General features: G+C 45.6%; 1 protein-coding gene across 2 annotated transcripts in view; it reads right to left on the reverse strand.

The window, feature by feature from the left end:
* Positions 1-18,241, reverse strand: part of UNC5B (unc-5 netrin receptor B) — a 210,756-nt gene that overhangs the window by 64,821 nt on the left and 127,694 nt on the right. The window lies entirely within an intron of this gene.

Here is an 18,241-nt window from a genome sequence, read left to right on the forward strand (position 1 = left end):
CAGTGGGGCTATTCCTCCAGAAGCAGCAGATGGAAGAGTGCTACCTGAAGCCCAACTTTACACATGCTTACTCAGAAGTAAATCCCACTAATTTCAATGCGGCTTACTCATGAGCGAGTGATGAAAACTACTGTAGCATAGCGGCTAAGGGCATAATCCTATGGCCGTTAGAGTCTAGACAGCCATAGGATTTTTTGGTTTCTGGGAAACAAGCTCAGAGCCAGGACTCTGAGCTTGGTTCCCAGAAACTCGACTCCCTGCCCCCTCCCCCACTGCCTCGTGGGCAGCAGGGTTTCTCCCTGTCTCCATGCTCATAACAGCAATGTGGAGCGGTGTTCCTGGGGGCGGGGCGGGGACTGTGGAAGCACCATTACAATGCTTCCTATGCGCCGTCCAGCTCCCCCCCCCCGATGTGCCCCAGTTAGACAGACAAAATTGGCTGTCTAGCTGCAAATGCAGGGCAGTCAGAGCACAGAGGAGAAGATCCCCTCTGCACTCTGCCTGCCCTGCATTGGATAGTCAGCCACCTCCGAGTTCGGAGGCAGCTGACTATCCCCATAGGATTGCACCCTAAGAGACTGAACCTGGAAATCCCTGGTTCCGTCATGAATCCTATGGACTGGCTCAGACAAGCCACTCTTGCTCAGCCCTCCCCACCCTCCCCACCATGAACAGTCTGCAGAAACCACCCTACAGGACAGTTGTAACAATTACTGAGATACAAAGCACTTCCAATGTTCTAAAGCCCTATATCAGCCTTCATCAACTTGGTGCTTTGCAGATGTTTTGGATGACAACCCCCATCAACGCTGACCATTGGAGGTGCTGGCTGGGGCTGATGGGAACTGTAGTTCAAAACAACTGGAAAGCACCAGGTTGGAGAAGGCTGCACTCTAAAAATGATAAACATCATTACTACTCCCAAGAGTGGGGGCAGCCTTTGTATGTTACAGCCACATGGCAGGGATCTTGATTATACCCAAGCAGCTTAGCAACAGAGCGATAGTTGCATGATAAAACTGGAGCCAGACTGGCAGGCCCTAGGAGTCACAGGATATCCAGGGCTGAGTGCCGTATTCCTGGCTTCAAGCCCTGAAGAGAAAATGCACGCAGGCTCTTGGGAAAGAAATGTCGACACTGTTATACACAGAAGGGCATCTGTGGGGGAAGAAACACAATACATATGTTGGACTACAATACCCATACTCCTGCCAACTGGGTGATGATGGGTATTGTGGTCTAACACACCACAGGGCACCAGGTCAGGGAAAGCTGTTCTAGTTCTTCAAGTACTGTCAGAACTAAGGCAACCCCGGGGTTCCTGCAGCATTTCAGTCATTCAAGCATACTTTGCATTCAACCTTCTTGGCACTCTCAAGCATCTGCCTGAACAGATCTGCCCCCCAAAAGGTGGGGGGGCAGGAATGAATTCAAACTCTGGGACTGAACACTTGGGCTGGAGACAGCAAGCAATCTTGGAAATCATCGGAATGAATTCCCAAGAACCATGGGGCACTGAAGAAATGAGGTCTTGGATGATATATGGTCTCCCACTGCTTGGTCCCGATGCATAATTTGGCTGCATTATTTTTTAAGTGAAGGAAGAAGAGAGAGACAGAAGGCAAGAAGAGGAGAAAGTAAGAGAACAGGGGAACCACATACATACATACATGCATATAGGGAAGGAGAGGGAGAGAGGCAGACATATACTGTAATACAGCTTTCCCCAACCTAGTGGCCTCTAGATGTGTTGGACTGCATCTCTCATAATTCCAAGCTAGCATGGCCAGTGGCCATGCTGGCTGGCAATTATGGGAGTTGCGGTCCAGTACATCTGGGGGGCACTAGGTTAGGGAAGGCTGCTATAATAACTTAAATGTGGGTCCCATGTAACAGCCTGAAGTTAAGCATCGGTCCCAAATGTCATAAGGTTGAAGGGGACCAAAAGGATTAAGCAAATGCCACCATGGAGAAAAAAATAGGCTGTGCATCAGAAATGTCTCCCTCTTGCTCTGCTGTTCAATGGCAGCTCTTCTGAGGGGCAGCAACAGAGGACTTGGTGCTGCTGCAAAGCATCTCAGGCTAGAGGAACGCATTGGTACAATCCAAAGAAAACACCAGCAAAGTTTACAGTTGCCAGAGCTGGCCACAAATTACCAGTCCTGTAGGAAATAAACCCCAAGGGGGCGAGGGAGAACCTGAGCAGACCCAAGGCAGCTAGATGCCCAAGATGCCTCCCGACCAAAAATCACTCTGTGAAAACACACACACACACACACACACACACACACACACACACACGAGGTCAGCCATTTAAAATCCATTTAGGAAAATTGACTTTCCGTTTCCATCTTAACCCAGCACTAGGGAAAGCAGTAGGACATTTGTCATAATCCATTAACTGCTCTTTTGGAAACACCGAATTAAACTCCAGGCTAATTTTTCTCTCTCAGCTACAGTCTCTGTTTCTCTCCTGCTCCCTGGTCTCCTCTCTGCCGCTGCCAGGCCTCCCCTCCCTAATTTCATTTGCAGGTCTGTAATTTTCTCAGCACCCGACCAATTGCACAGGGATGCAGAGTAATTGGGGCACACAATGCCTTCCTGGCGAGCTCTTGTGAGTCGCTGCGCAGCTGCAGCGGAAAGCCGTTAGCTGGCTACCCAGGAGCAGCCCAGAGTGGAGCCAGGGAGCTAGGAAGTTGGGGCGCAGGCAAGAGGATGCTTTTGTGATGAACAGGCCTTTCTGGAGCTCAGACTGAAAATGCTCAAGTCCAAGATGATTATTAGGAATAAAATGCTGCATAGTGTAGCTAAACAGAGGGGCATGATGACTGCAAATTGTTTTCTCCAATGGCCTGTTGTTTAGGCTTGGAATGAAAGTCACTCATACCAAAGAAATAAAAGAAAGAAAGAAATTATTAACAAAGAGGACAACTAACATCCAGGTCTGGCAAATGCCAAGACTATCAGAATTCTCTAGTTCAACAGACATGAGCATTTGGAGGTGGGGAAGACACAATAAGTTGCCAAGGGTTTATTTTTTGATAAGGTGTGTCATCCCCCGCCATCCCCTGTGAATACTGTGGCACCTATTGGGGTACAGCTCAAAGCACCCCACTCTGCCACATCTTGAACATTTTCCAGGATATCATTAGCCATGACTAAGACTAAGCATCATACTGAAAAAAAGAAAAAGAAAACAATGGAGGAAGGGGAAGTAGCAACAATATTTTCATTAAATCTAAATGACTGTGTGAATCAGTTGTGTGTGCTTTTAAACCTGGCACATGAGCAGCGAAGTAACAACATACCGTATATGTAGATGACCGAAAAATCCAAACTCAGAACTCAGCAGAGATTGTTTCAGCACTGGAACAGCTCCAGCGTATCTCAGAACCATCATGATGTTGGGAAATTCATGCCTAAAGACAAACTGGCCCCAACCTGTCTTGCTTTCTTGGCTGGCCTTTATGTCACCTTCCTCTGGGGACCACCAAATTATTCTCACCACTTCCCCACCCCAGTACACACACGCATATCACATTTAGGCAAGTAGGGTGGCAACAGTTGATCCAATCCTTATCGTCCTTCCCTTCCAAAATCTAGGATGATTCACTCCACTACAGACTCCTTGTAATGTACATGGTTTGGAAGCTGCTGCCATCTATATCTGGCAATGCAAGCACAGTCTATAAAATGGAATGAGATGATAACAGACATGCCCTCTGGGCCATGGTGAGGGGCAGGGAATAGAGGGATGGACATCAAAACAGGAAGCTCCAAAAATTGGCTATATGCTTCTAGACATGCAACAGGCACCTTTGGGGGCTGGGGAGAGAGTCTCAGCCCAACCCCAGAGGCTGGTAACATACCTACGCCTATGTACCATCTCCCTGACTTCACCGTAGAAACATAGATAAGGCACATAAATATTGATTGCGCTCAGCTCTCCCTTCATCTGCCTGAGGAAAAAGGCATTTATGCTCTATGCCCGAACTGCAGGCTGTTTTTATGACTTTGTTTTACAGCTATAATGCCAGGATCATTTATAAAGCAGGGTTTGTATAGAAAGAATGTAAACATTAGAAATCCATTAGTCTCTTAAAGTGCGTCTGGCAAAGTTCTCCCCCAAGTCACTTCCCTCACTCCCTCCCTTTTGGTAATCTCCACCTCCTCTCCCAGGCATGGCTGAGGGGAATTTCAAAAGATTACAAGTACTTAAAGATATATTATCCTTGGCCAGGGTTGTAATGGAGGCCTGAAGCTACCAATTCAGTTCCCAGTTGCTGTTTGCTTGTGATGCTGTGGGTTGCCATTACACACACACACACACACACACACACACCATCCGATTTAAAACCCCAGGACACAGGGCTAACTGCACAGCCCTTCTCTGCGAACTGAACATGCCTGCACCTCTGCCATTGTAGGGCACTTCTGGAAGGAGTGTGCCATTCATCTTCTGGCTCATGACATTCTTTCATTGTGAGCCGTTAACTCAGGGCACCTGAGCTGGTGCTGAAAGGTATCTCTCAGCTAAAGGGATGTCCCTTATGCCTGAACATGACAGCTCCATGGGACATAATGGATGCTCCATATTTCAGGATAGCTTTGCTCAATACATGGCACTTCACTGAAGAGACTCTGCTGCTTTCCTGTCTTAGCAGCTGTATTGGTCCCAGAGAACAAGAATTACAGAATGTGAGCTTGGAGCTCGATGTTATGATGGTTGTGGGGTCTGCTATCTCACTTCCTGACCCCCTCCCATATTAACATCAGTGCATGTTGGGACATCATTGCACTGTGAATTTCCCTCAGTCTCCGACAGGCCATGAAATGGAGCAGGGAAAACTTGCCACATGATGATGCCATGCCCCTGGATCAGCCTTCCCTAGCCTGGTGCCCTCCATACTACAATCCCCATTATTCCCATCCAGCAGAGGGCCATGCTGATCGGAGATGATGGGAGTTGTAGTCCATCACACCCAGAGGGTGCCAGATTGGGAAAAGCTGCCCTAGATGTTACTGGGGGAGGGGGAAAGAAAAGGAATGACAGGGCTGCCTGTTTGGGAAGAAGCTCCAAATCTCCTGTAACTTCTAGTTGCAGCCTGAGAAGCTGGAACTTTTATTTGCAGTGTTTAAAATTCTGAAAGCAAACTTGAGTCACACTGAATTCTTTCAAAGGCTCTTAGATGTTCAGATGGGAAGGGAGGGGAATGGAGCAGGGAGGAAAATAGCTGTTGCATTGCTAGACTTATGAAGTTTCAAAGAAAAACTATTATTATTTATAAGGCACCTAATGTTGGACTTTATATAATGAAATAGGGCAACCTTCTGCAGCCTGGTGACTTCCAGATGTGTTGGACTATAACTCCACATAATCCCTGACCATCGGTCATGCTATCTGAGGCTGATGGGAGTTGTAGTCTAAACATCTGGAGGTCATGAGATTGTGGAAAGGCTGAAATAAGGGATGGCACAAAAACTGTAAGAATCGTAGAGCAAGTGGAAGCCATGTCTCATTTTGTATAATTGAATGTTTACATTGCAAAGAGCAAGCTTTTGAGGGCGTTACTTGCTCTGTGTTTCTTGCCACTTCATAGTGCCCCTCTATTTTTGAAACTTGCTCTATCCATTCCGTCCACCTGTTCCATCCTGAGAGCTGTGGAATTTAGAGAGGATCCCAGTTTGCAAGCATGAGACCAACTTCATTTGTACGGCCATCAGGAAAAAGGTGAGTTTTCCTTAAACTCTTCTGTCCCCAAGCCTCAACTTGCCTTCAAAACATGAAGATGTCCTGCATGTTGACATTGCACTGCAGGGGGACAAAATTAGCACATGCTGCCACATAACATGATTGCAAAAAGTCATGTGAAATAGCCTGTTCACATATTTGGCCTTGCTGGAAAAATAACATAAAAACGTAGGTGACAGGCTGCTTCACTTTTGCACAAGGCAATAATCCTCCTGGTGATATGTCAAAAGCTCAATACTAATCAAAAGGAAATCAAGTCATTTTCTTTAGCCAAGCAGGCACTTATTGCTTCTTTGCTGATTATAATTGAGGCTATCTGGTCATCAGATATTGGGGTTGTGTGTGTGTTTTTTGGAAGAGGGAAAACCACAGATGATTCAGGGCTAATTTGGAGAAAATTGAAGGCTTGTGGATTTATCCTAATTATTTTTTCCTTCCCTCAGTGATTTGAATCCATCTCCAGCATTTCTGTCTGTCCAAAAATCCTTTTAGTGACCGCAGGAAAGGAGAATGGGCTCCTAAATAGTGCGTGATGGCATCTATAATTGTCCCCCAGGGATAGTCTCCTGAGATAAGACACTATCTCTATTTATGCTCTAGAACACACACCATCACTCTTTTAAGGTCACAGACAGCTAGTGCACACTTAGCTCGAACTGCAGCTGTTCATCCATCCACATGCTAGTTGGAGCATGGTTCCAGTTCAGGTACCTGGGAAAGACCATGGGGCTGTTCCCAGAGCAGGCCCCGTGATGGAGGCAAGAGGCAGAGCCCATGTCTGCCTCTTTGGGGTCTGAGGAGAGGGCCCAGATGTTTTTGGTACACCCATCAACCAACCAATCTTTATTACATCTCCAGAGACACAGCCCAGTGGAAGAGTTGCCTAATCATCTATGGAAGAGATAGGCAATCTGCAGTCCTTAGCTTTATTTTATGCAGACTTCAGGGTTTCCATTTCCTTCCTGTATCAGCCACTGCTTTGGTAAGGAAAACAAGAGGGAGACCAGCAGGCTAGCCAGATATGTATGTGTGAATGGTTGGATGGGGTGTGAGTGAGAGTGTGTATAAGATGATATATGTGTGTAAGGCATCCCCCCACACACACACTTAAAATCATCACCCACATGGTTTATTTCTCTCCTTCTTTCTTAAGAATCTCGAGAGGGAGAGAAAAGAGAGAAACAGTATAAGGTGGTCATGATCTTAAGAGAGAACAAAAGTGCAAGTGCATATGTGGGGGATGGTTTAGGCCCCACTCACAATGGCTCTGGCTCTACCCCCTACTGGCATACTGTTTCCAAGGGATTATCTCAGAGGGAATGTGGCCCTGGATGGAAAAAAGGTTGCCTACTCCTGGCCGGCAGCATGCATCTTAAAAACATCAACATCACCCATGCCCACCTTATGTGCTGTGGGGGAAAGAGATGAACAGACTCGCCCTTTGCTTTTTCTGGCAAGAAACCTGTCAGCAAAAGAACTAGCCAGGCCATTTATTTTCTGGCCAGCTGAAAACCCTTGAAGGCTAGGGACAGATAACTGCGGCTTCTGCGGCTCAACCTGGGGGATTTTTCATTTGGGCCATATCACCTCCAATTCCAAGCAACCCTATTATTCATCTTAGGGTGCAATCTTATGCATGTTCAGACAGAAATACGTCCAACAGCTCCCAACATCCCCCAGCCAGCTATGCTGTCCAAACATGCATAGGACTGCACCCCTAGCCACTTTCTCTCAGACGAGCAAAGGATATTTTACCCCCCCCCCATTCATGCACATTCATCCAAACGTGTGAGGGCCCAAGCTGAGTAGGGAGCTTCCATGTGTGCCTCTCCCCACTTGAAGCCTGCATGCATTCATTCAAACACCTGAATTCTGTCAGTGCCCTCAGATGAACATGGGAAACTGTCCTATCATGAGTCCATCTCGACCAGCGGTGGGCAACATGTGTACAAGATAAAAACAATAAAGTTCAATAGATACTCCATAAAACCTATAAAAACGGGTCTCACCAATAAAAACTGCAGTCCATGGATTATGGAAAGGCCAGGCTTCCTGAAAGCCTGCAAATAAGAGGCCTGATGAACCCCTCATTGAGGTTGATTCCAGAGGTGTGGAGCCACCATTGAGAAGGCTCTCTCATCTGTACTCAGCAGCCTAACCGTACTTGGCAGCAGGCAGGTGAGAAGGGACTCTCCTGATGATCTCAGTGTGGACAGGCTGGTATGAGAGAAGGCAGTCCTTCATGTAACAGACTCAAACCATTTAATGCTTTAAAGGTTTAAACCAGCACTTTATATTGGGCCTGGAAATGCACCAACAACCAGTGGAGCTGACACAATATTGTGTCACATGAGCAGACTGGCTGGCACCCACCAATACCCAGGCAGCTACATTCTGCACCAGCTGAAGTTCCTGAACCATCTCCAAAGGCAGCCCCATGTGCCACATGTTACAGTTGTCCAGCCTGGATGTCATCAGAGCATGAAGCCCCCTCCTCCATGGCCAGCATGGCTATACCAGCTACTAGCCTCTTAGCAGGCTATTAATTTATTTTTGCTGGCTAGCAATATGTCTAGACTTCTTTACGTGGCTGGTTTGGAATATGCCTCCTGTTTATCTTAAAGCTGCTGTACCAGATCCTAAGCTGACCAAAAGCTATTGCAGAAGCAGCAATGGTTGCTTCAGCTTTATTTTTTTAAAATCAGCTAATACACTATTATGTGCCTGGCCTGATAATTCCATATAAAACAGATAAAGCACTGGATAGATAATACAGTTGACAATGGGGGCAGGAGAAAATGCCTGTGGCTAGGCAGGTTATGTAAGTTGGTGTTCAAATGAGTTACAGAGAGGGGGACAAAAAGATGTTGGGTTGGAGAGGGAAGTATGCTGGGGTAGGGGGAGAGTGTGGGGGGGGAGTAGCATGCAGAGCCCATTTATCATAAGTAATCAAAATAGTCTTTCAGAGACCTCGTTCCCAACCCTGCTCATTCCAGCCAGCCCGGCCACCCACTGCATGGGAAACCTCCTGTATTCTCTCCACTCAGTTGATGCTCTCAGTGGGGGGAAAACCCATTTATTATTTTGGAGGGTGGGGGCAAAACGCACACAAAATAACCTCTTTCCCTTTCACACAAGTTGCATTGTGGGCAAAATGGATTGATGATCTTGGCTTCTGTTCATCCAAAAAAAAAAAAAAGCAAGGGAAAAAAAGCAAGAAGCAAACTCTGTAAAGAGTCTTGCATTGAAAAAAACACTGTCAAGCAAAAGTTGATGGGTTTGGGGAAAGCATTTGTCACCGTTAACTACACTTATATACAAGTAGAAACTGCTCCCACACACGCACACACATCGTGCCCGCACCTAGTAGTTTATGGTTCCCATTGGTGACAGCTCCCTGTTTTTGAGGGCCTTTGGCAAGATACCTTCAATGGGTGCCCTCCCTCAGTGAGCCTACCTTCTCACCGCCATTGTCACCAGCTGCTATTGCTCCTCATCTCTCTCTCAGCATTGCTACTGCTTGTTTGCTTGCCAGGCAGAGAGCCAAGGAGCAAGTAGGCAGGGACATCTACTGCTCCTCCTTCTCAACACCACTCGCTAGGCCAGGGTGAGAGGCAGGCAAACCAGCAATTTGCAGTGGTGAAGAGGGCAGCAACTCCAGGGGGCTCTTGACAGTGGGACCCCCTGGGTGTGTGGGCCCTTGGCAGGTGCCCAGCCATGCCTACCCTTATTGCTGGCCTTCGTTCCCATTCACTGCCCTGCCATTTTCAACTGGTTCAGAAGGAAGCAGGCATTGTTCCAGCCTTTCAAACTGTGTTGAAAATAGTAAAGGGAGTAGAAGAGGGACTATCGCAAACAGTGAGAGGATAGTGAAAAAGCAAAATAGGCACAGGCACAGAACATCTAGACCACAGCTGCACAGTTTGTTGTGATCCAACGAGTTAAACCTATTAGCCATGTTGGCCATTGGCCTGTTTTTCTTGCCTGCCTGGGACTACAAAAGCAGGGATGTGTGTGTCAAGCTCCTGGTCTGGCAAAGGTCATGGGCTGGTGGGTCACATATTGGGTAGGCCTGGTCTGCCAGGGAGAAGAAGCCACACAGAATGGGACCTGCAGCCTGGGACAGGGAGAGGCACTGGAATTTCTCCTGGGTAAAAACATTTTGAAGAATAACAGCAAAGAGAGATATTGGAGTAGAAAAAATGGTCTTAGTTGTAATTTTAATGTGAATATAGCCAAGGGTAGATTGTTAAATCTTTCCATTTAATGTTTTCCAGTCCCACCCAAACTGAGTTATCTTGGCCCCTCAGGCGGCAGATGCTTGGCAGGGGGCAGGGAGTAGCGGTGAGGTGTTAGAGGTGCGTGTGCCATGCAGCCTGCGCTGCAACTGCTAAGCTAGCTTGCTGTCCTTGGGTGCAGTGGAGCATGCCATGCCATCACCAGTGCCAAAGCAAGATGTAATTGCCAATCCAGTCACCTTCTGTCCAATGGAAGGTTGGGTGGGGGCACCATCTTGTCCTTAGCCTCAGGCAGCAAACTGTTTTGGGCTGGACCAGCTACCAGCCATCTATGGTGGCCAATCATAATCTGGAAAAACTCATGTTTTGGGGGCCTGCCTAGGGCTGCTGGAAGCGTAGTTATTCCCACGGCTGGGATGCTGCATTTGGCTTGGTCAGCAGTCGCATGTTGCGCAGGCCTGACTGTTCTGCTTGGAACACAGCAGTAGAACTGCTGTTCAGTTGAGGGATGGTGACAACAGAACAGCCAAAGACACACTGGCTTGTAGAGTTGAGGGCTTGGAGGGCTGACAAACATTCACTTTCCCTCTCTCTCCGACATGTCTCTGCTGTTCACTATTGCCAACCCAGAAGGAGCTTCTGTCTCTTTAAAATGTACACAGCATGGAAAGATTCACCGCGTGGCGGAACTTATCCCGGTGATGGACACATGACTGAAACCACACCTGCCAAACCTCTTCCTGCCACTCAGCTTTAAAGTCATGAGAGAAGCAGGCCAGGCCTGACGCTGGCAACTCAAGCAACACACTCTCAAAGAGCCTTTTGCATCTTCTAGGGTGGGGGTGGGCAGAAAGTACATCTCTGACTGTTCTGGACTTCAATTTCTATCATCCCCAGCCAGCACAGCCATTGGGGAAAAATGTGTATTTTCTGAATTTTCCCTGTTTCTGACAGGGTTTTTTTTTTTCCTGATTTCCCCCCAGGCCTTCTCACCTCTAAATGTAACCCAATAGACTGGATATTTTTAAGTGATTTATTCCTAGCTTTAGCCTGCCATGTGCTATCATTTTGCAGTATTAATTGGCTTTCACATTCCATCCCAGAGGAGGGATGCATTTTGGTTGCTGATGAAACAGTGCCCAAGACTGTAAAAGTGCTCTGAGGTGTTTGGGGGGAGATAAAAGGGTGCTATTATGTAAATGTGAGCCATTATAAATAACCATTATACATGTATTAAGCTCAGTTCAGTTTAGAACTAAGGCACCTCACTGACGGGGAGGAAGGGTGGGTTTAAAAAAAACATTTGAGAGAATACTTCATGGCCAATGTAGGATAAATGCACGGTTGCCCCTGTGACGTCAGGGACCCATTCCCCCATTATGCTGACATTTTGTGAGCTGAGATCCAAGGGACTGCTTGTGCCTACCTCTAGACTGCAAAAAGATAGTAGGATGATCTAAGTTTGTTTGGAAGGCCCACAAGACACAGCTGTACATGGTGTGAGAGAACGCCCAAATTTATAACTGATCCATGGACTTTTCAAGCTTTAAACTGCTACTTACCATAGCATTACACTGAGGCCTTATTTGCAGATTGTGAACAACAAACAATCAAGACTGTCTGTAGAAGAAACTTCTCTAACCTTTCCTTTTTATCTCTGGGTGGTAAATTTATTTATATTTTACATTTATATCCCACCTTTCCTCCAAGGAGCCCAAGGCAGCATACATGATCCTCCTCCTCTCCATTTTATTCTCATCACAACCCTATGAGGTAGGTTAGGCTGACAGTCAGTGACTTGCTCAAAGTCAACCAGTGGGTGACTTGGCAGAGTGGGGACTAGAGCCAGATCTCCCAAGTCCCGGTCTAACACTCCAACCCCTACACCACACTGGCTGATTCTGATCTAGACCCCTTGCAGCCTTGTTGGATCTTTTTTTTCTTTTCTTTTCTTTCTCATTTTCATTTCATTCATTTATTTCATTTCTATACTCCCCAGTAGCCAAAGCTCTCTGGGCAGTTCACAAAAATTACAAAACATAACATAAAAAACTTAAACATACAAAATGTAAAAACAATTTGAAACAGCTAAAAACAATTACAGCAGGACACCAGAACCTGATAAAATAGCTGACATTAAAATTCCATCATATGCTGTCAAGTGCCTGGGAGTAGAGGATAGTCTTAACCTGGCACCGAAAAGATGACCCCAGGCAGACCTCAGTGGGGAGATCATTCCACAATGGGGGACTACCACCGAGAAGGCCCTCTCCCTTGTTGTCACCCTCCAAGCCTCCCTCTGAGATTATATGGATTCACTGGAGATAAATGGACCTCCTTAACAAAAGAACAAGTTAAGGACTTTGCTAATACATGTTACATGCCAAGTATGTTCGAACCAGAAACTAAATCACCATGTTTGAACAACCTCTGACTTGAAGCAAATGTCAAGTTTAGGTGGAAAGGAAAGCAGCATCAGATTCCCTCCTTATTTGAGCTGGGATTTCCTACTAAATCCTGAATGTAAAATGCAACAGAACTATTTCTCAGCAACTGTCAAAAAGGGCCTCTGCACCACAGAAAAAAGGCCCCTTCTCATCATTGTGCCAAGATAAGGCAATGCCATGTGCTAGGGTTAATAACTTGAGCTTCCAAGATAATAAACGGTTCCGCCAAGTCAAAAGAAATTGTTTCTTCTGCTTGTCTTCCTTCAAGACTAGAACAATGACTGTCTAACATGACTAGGGCTCAATAATGCATGGGACTTAATAATGCACAACTCGGCAGACACCCTGCAATCACGCTATTGAGTTCATTTACAGGCGTCACCAGAAACTGGATCCATGTGGCTTCCTCTCTCCAACTTTGAAAAGCAGTAAAATAATTTAACCTCTATTTGGTTTTGGCATTATTTATTTGGAGGCGAGATGATAAAATAAAGGAACAGAAACCTATTCTGTCCCACTTTCCAAAGACTACTCTCTGTCTCTGTCTCTGTCTCTGTCTCTGTCTCTCTCTCTCTCACACACACACACACACACACACAGACATTGGCTACTGAGCAAGGACTAAAAGACTACAACGATCCTCTGTAGTTGCAAAGTTTTGATTGTTTTGCCCAACATGGTGTTTTTGCTTTGCTAGTACCAGTGGGTCAGGGCCTACATCCCTCTTTGCTGCCTGTGGTCCTATTCAGCACACAGGACAATTCCTTCAGCAAGGACAAGGAGTATTATGGAAAAGAGAGAGAGAGAGAGTGATCTCCTTCGGGACTGCTCTGAGGAGTGGGGTGGAGAAAGGCAAAGAAAATAAGAACAGATGAGAAGCAGGGAGCCAGGGAGTGAGGGAAGAAGAAAACAGTTCAATACATGACACATATCAATAGAGAGTACTCAGAGCTTTCTGCTACATTTGGCAATTTGGTAGCTTTGTCTGCAGTGACAAAAGGCCTCTGTAAACAAGCCTCTTCTTGCCTCACCAACTTGTTGCAGTGAACAGCTCTGAGAAACTCTGATTTACATACAGGATTCAGCAAAGGTGAAGGTACAAACCTCCCATTCTCTCTTCTCTCAAGCCATTTGTACAATCCAGAGTTTTCCTCCTTACAGCTGGCCAGAGGGCTATGCATGCACATTGACTTCAGTGTCACCACGGTTATAGGATGGGATGGAGAAACACAACACCAAAAGAGTGTGTGGCACAATGCAGCGCAAAACCAATACTAGACTGAGATGGAGCAAGAAAGGCTTGAGAAATATTTGTCTCCAGTCACTTTCTTAAGTTAGCCTTTGCGAAAGTAAGAAACTAATTTAGCTGTGGGCGAGACATACATAGGGTTGCCCTATTCGTTCTTGCAGTGCAATTTGCATATTATGCAAATCACTTGCCAGTTATGCAAATCAGGTACATTCATTGTTAAACTGTCTACTACCAGTTGCTTGTGTCTCTGCTCCTGGCAACTACCCCAAATGTTGGGGAAGGACCAGAGACAGCATCTTTTTACCTCATGCTAGGATTTGCTTATGTCTGAGACAACAGCAAAGCTTGCTGGGGAGAGGTGGAGCAAGCCACAGTATCCTACCATATCCAGAGCTGTTGCTCCAGCAGCACATAGCTCTGCCTTTACTCAATTAATGTGAGCATAAGAAGAGCCCTGCTGGATCAGACCAAGGGTCCATCTAGTCCAGCCTTCTGTTCACATAGCGGCCAACCAGCTGCCCACGGGAAACCCACAAGCAGAACTTGAGTGCAACAGCAGCCTCCCACCCAATATGCAACTAGAAGTTGTGTGTGTGTGTGTGTGTGACCAAGGATCAGGAATGCTGGGAGTGATAGTCCAAAGCATCTAGAGAGCACCAGGTTGGGCAAGGATGGTTTAGGCTTACAGACATTGCCCATGTTCTGGATTCACATTGGTCACTATTTTTGGTCTTTTGGAGTAGGTAAGTGGAAATTTCAGCTGCCCCTAGAAAACAATAAGAGAAACCTAGGAATGTAGCATACTTGTGAACGGACAGGAGCCACGTGTTCCTTCTCCCATCCAAAGCAAATGTATTTAAGTATACATTTTTAAATGTATTTCCTCGCAAAATATATATTCATAAAAATATTTTCTCTCAAAGTATTCACTTCTAAACGTACACATTTTAAATGTATTTTGGTACGTTTTTGAGCAAGGAACTGCATCACAAAATTCAAAGATGGGTAAAATCCAAAGGATAACTGTATTCCAATCTGCACATTAGTCTGGGAGATGCATATCGAGTTGCTTCGCTTTAAAATGAGTACTGAATGAAATCCTTGCATATCTGAACATCCCTAACCTGATCACATGGTGTTCTAACTAGCATATTATGGAACCAGCCACTCACTTGCCATTGCTCTCTGTGCCAGCCTTCTCAAACCTGGTGCCCTCCAATGTGCTGGACTACAACTCCCATCACCTCCAGCCAGCCTGGCCTGTGGGTGATGGGAGCTAAAGTACAACACATCTGGAGGGCTCCAGGCTGGGGAAGGCTAATCTATGCAATTTGCCAATGATGCCCCCGTATTTCTCCAACAGATCTCTTTTGGTAATATCTCAGACTTTCAAACATCAAGTAATTACTGATCAAACACAAATGTAACTAGAAATGGGAGACTCTGCCCTCAATTCTTGCACCTGATTCTCTTTTTGTCAGCTTTTGTTAGAGAGCCTTTATAACAAAGTATAGCTACAGAATGTAATGTTACAAGGTCAGAAAAGCATCACTTAGCAGAATAGGTAGAACTGAAAGGGAATTAAAAAAAAGAAAAATCCCTCCTTTCCCCACCACCTCTTCCAGAGAGTCTCCTTTTCCCAGACTTTAAACAGGAAAGTGGTTAGTGCACAGCATATCTGATGGGATGCACACTACACATTTTAATCTGCTGTTCTTGATCCGGATTACACACAACATCTGTTTCCCAGTGACTTATTTGACATGTCTGCAGCTAGCTCTCTCTTAACATGCAAAAAGATGGAAGACATCAACGAACTGCAACAAGTGGAACATTAAAAACAACAACACTGTTTAAAAATAAAGATGCCAACATAATCCTTGGCAAAGAGATATAGCATTCCTCCTCACTCAAATCCTCCACCTGTCTTGGGTCTTACATTTTATAATAACTGTCATCTAGCCACTGGCCAAACATCTGCAAAGAAGTATTAAAATCTCCTCTCCTGCAACTGTTATCCATCAGAATGTTACAGGACTTGTGAGAGCATTAGTGACCCCAAGACCTGTCAGCACCAATCCAAAATGTTTGCTCTTCCCTTCCCCCATTGGCAGCTTGCACATACTTTCACACATATATAGGGAGAAAGGCACATGGTGGGCTATACGTCTGCTATAGAGGGCAAGGGTGGCAGTACTAGTAGCTCCTTATTCTTGATAACAGATCATTTCTTCTGCCCAAAGATTTCCTGCCTGGCCTTAAATGTGCAAGCCTCATAACCCAGTTTGGGTATGCACACCATGGCAGGGAAATGCATAGTTCTCTGTGTAACAAGCAACTTAGAACCCAGCTCAAAAATCAGGAAAAAGGGAAGCCTCGGTGCTGCTTCTTTCCCACTTCTAGAGTTCGCAATGATCGTACTTCTAGCAAGATTCGCAAACTCCTCAAATAAATCGGGGGGGGGGTCATGGAGCTCACCACATTAACATTACAAAAGAAATGGAGAAAGGAGAAGCAAGTCACTCAGTCCAACTGGAACATCAACACATTTTGAAACTACAAAGTACGAAGTGCCATCCACCAGCCAAGAACTGTTATTAGGATTCATTAATTTGTTCATTTCATTTCATTTCTATACCACCCAATACCCAATGCTCTCAGGGCGGTTCACAAAAATTACAAAACATTATATGGGTGTATTCCACTGGAATATGGTGAGAGAGACATGGCATTTATTGCTCACAAATGTGACTGTTTCATTGAGCTACTTCACACATTACACTTCTGGGTGCAAAACTAAGTTGAGCGTACACCTGAAAAAATGTTTGAGAACCTGTACCACACAGGCACATTCTAGAGTTGGCTACAGCTTCCTGCCAAAGATACACTTCATGGCAAACCCAGGTTTGTTGTTGCATAATGTGTGAACTGGTCTTGCAAGGCCTATCCAGTGGTTGGTATTATCTTAGAAAGCATTTTTTTTCCAAGGCGCATGACTCTCAGTCACTTTCTGTTTCTAGGTTCTGTTCCTCTGCCCTCCTACTGCCTCTGGGGAAAACATATAAACAGAGTCATTTAGGGATTAGCGCTAGCTAGCCGCAGTTTCAGCTCAAGCAAATTACAGAGGAGAAACAAGGCACCATCCATCCTCCTGCCTTCTCTGACCTAAGGCACCGTCACCAAAGGAAGGAGGGACAGACTGAATGATCCTTCCTCAGAGCAAAGACATCACCTGTTAGTGCCAACATGGCCACAACCAAAGAGACATCTGCAGAGAGAAGGAATGTAGGAAGTGTTTGTTCAATGGCACTTGGATTAGGGGTCTGAATTAGCAACATTACCTCTATAAAGCAAGGGCAGGAAGTCAAAGAAAAAAAGGAGGAACTGCCTTCTGTACGACACTGGAACAGAAAACAGTTCGGCATGATGTCATGCCTTTAAAGCAGACATCATGTGGGCAACTTGTGGCCCTCCAGATATTTTGGCCTACAACTCCCATCAGCCCCAGCGAGCACAGCCAATGCTGAGGGGCAAGAAGCTTGAAATGCAGGAATCAGTACAGAAATAGGCAAAGAGGTAAACATCATCAATTGTTCCAACTGCTAAAGGGCCAACTTGAAAGGGCATTTGGAAAGTTCCTAACTGAAGCTTCACGCAATTGCTTTTGTTGCAGCTCATTCCATTACAGAATCTGTGATCCAGAACTTAAGTTCCCATCCTCCATGTAAGGCCGCAGTTATTGACTGAAGTTCTGATTGTAGGACCCTCTCTGTTAAAGCACTCTTGATTCACATCATCTTCAGATTGTATTAGGAACAGCGCCTAATTAATGCAGGCATCCCCATTCATCCCTCACCTTCCTGACAGGGGTGTTTTGAGGCTTAATTAATGTTTGTTCAGAGCTTTGAAATCCTCAGATGAAAGGCCTTATAGAATTGCAAAGTGGTGTTAGACTTTGCTAACTCAGAATGTTCCCTGCCCCATAGGCAACACCTATTACGATGCCATCCTGCTGAGACATGGCAGCATGAAGTGGTTCCTGGGAAATTTTCTGAAGCTGAGCCCACAGCTACTGGGAGATATTATCTTTCAGTTTCAAACAGAGGGAGCATGTGCATATGTGCAGATATGTATAATCTATTAAATGTTTACGCAATTTTCCTCATTTACCAAGGTTTTTGTTTAAAAAAAATCCATCATTTGGAAGTCCTGGTTGTTAAAATGAGAAATGTGAAACTGTCTGCACAGAACACAATTAAAGTGTGTGTGGGTGTGGGAGAGGGAGTGAGCCACCCAAGAGGAAGTAACATGTGGTTTTCAGAAGATGAATATTGTTCTGAGAGAAATGGGCATTTTAGGTTAGTTTTGCACAACATTCTTGTGGCACCCCTCTTTAGAGAGATAGGGGTACCCCAATAATGTTGTATGATTAGACACATTTTCCTACTAAATGGGGAACCCCTAGAAAGGATAGCTTAGGGAGCAATCCTATGCATGTTTAGATAGAGAAACGGCCTACAACTCCTAGCATTCCCCTTTGCTGGCTGGGGAA

The sequence above is a fragment of the Heloderma suspectum genome, chromosome 3 (assembly GCF_057233095.1).
Source record: "Heloderma suspectum isolate Gila_16-S chromosome 3, 16-S_ref, whole genome shotgun sequence".
Classification (NCBI taxonomy): domain Eukaryota; kingdom Metazoa; phylum Chordata; class Lepidosauria; order Squamata; family Helodermatidae; genus Heloderma; species Heloderma suspectum.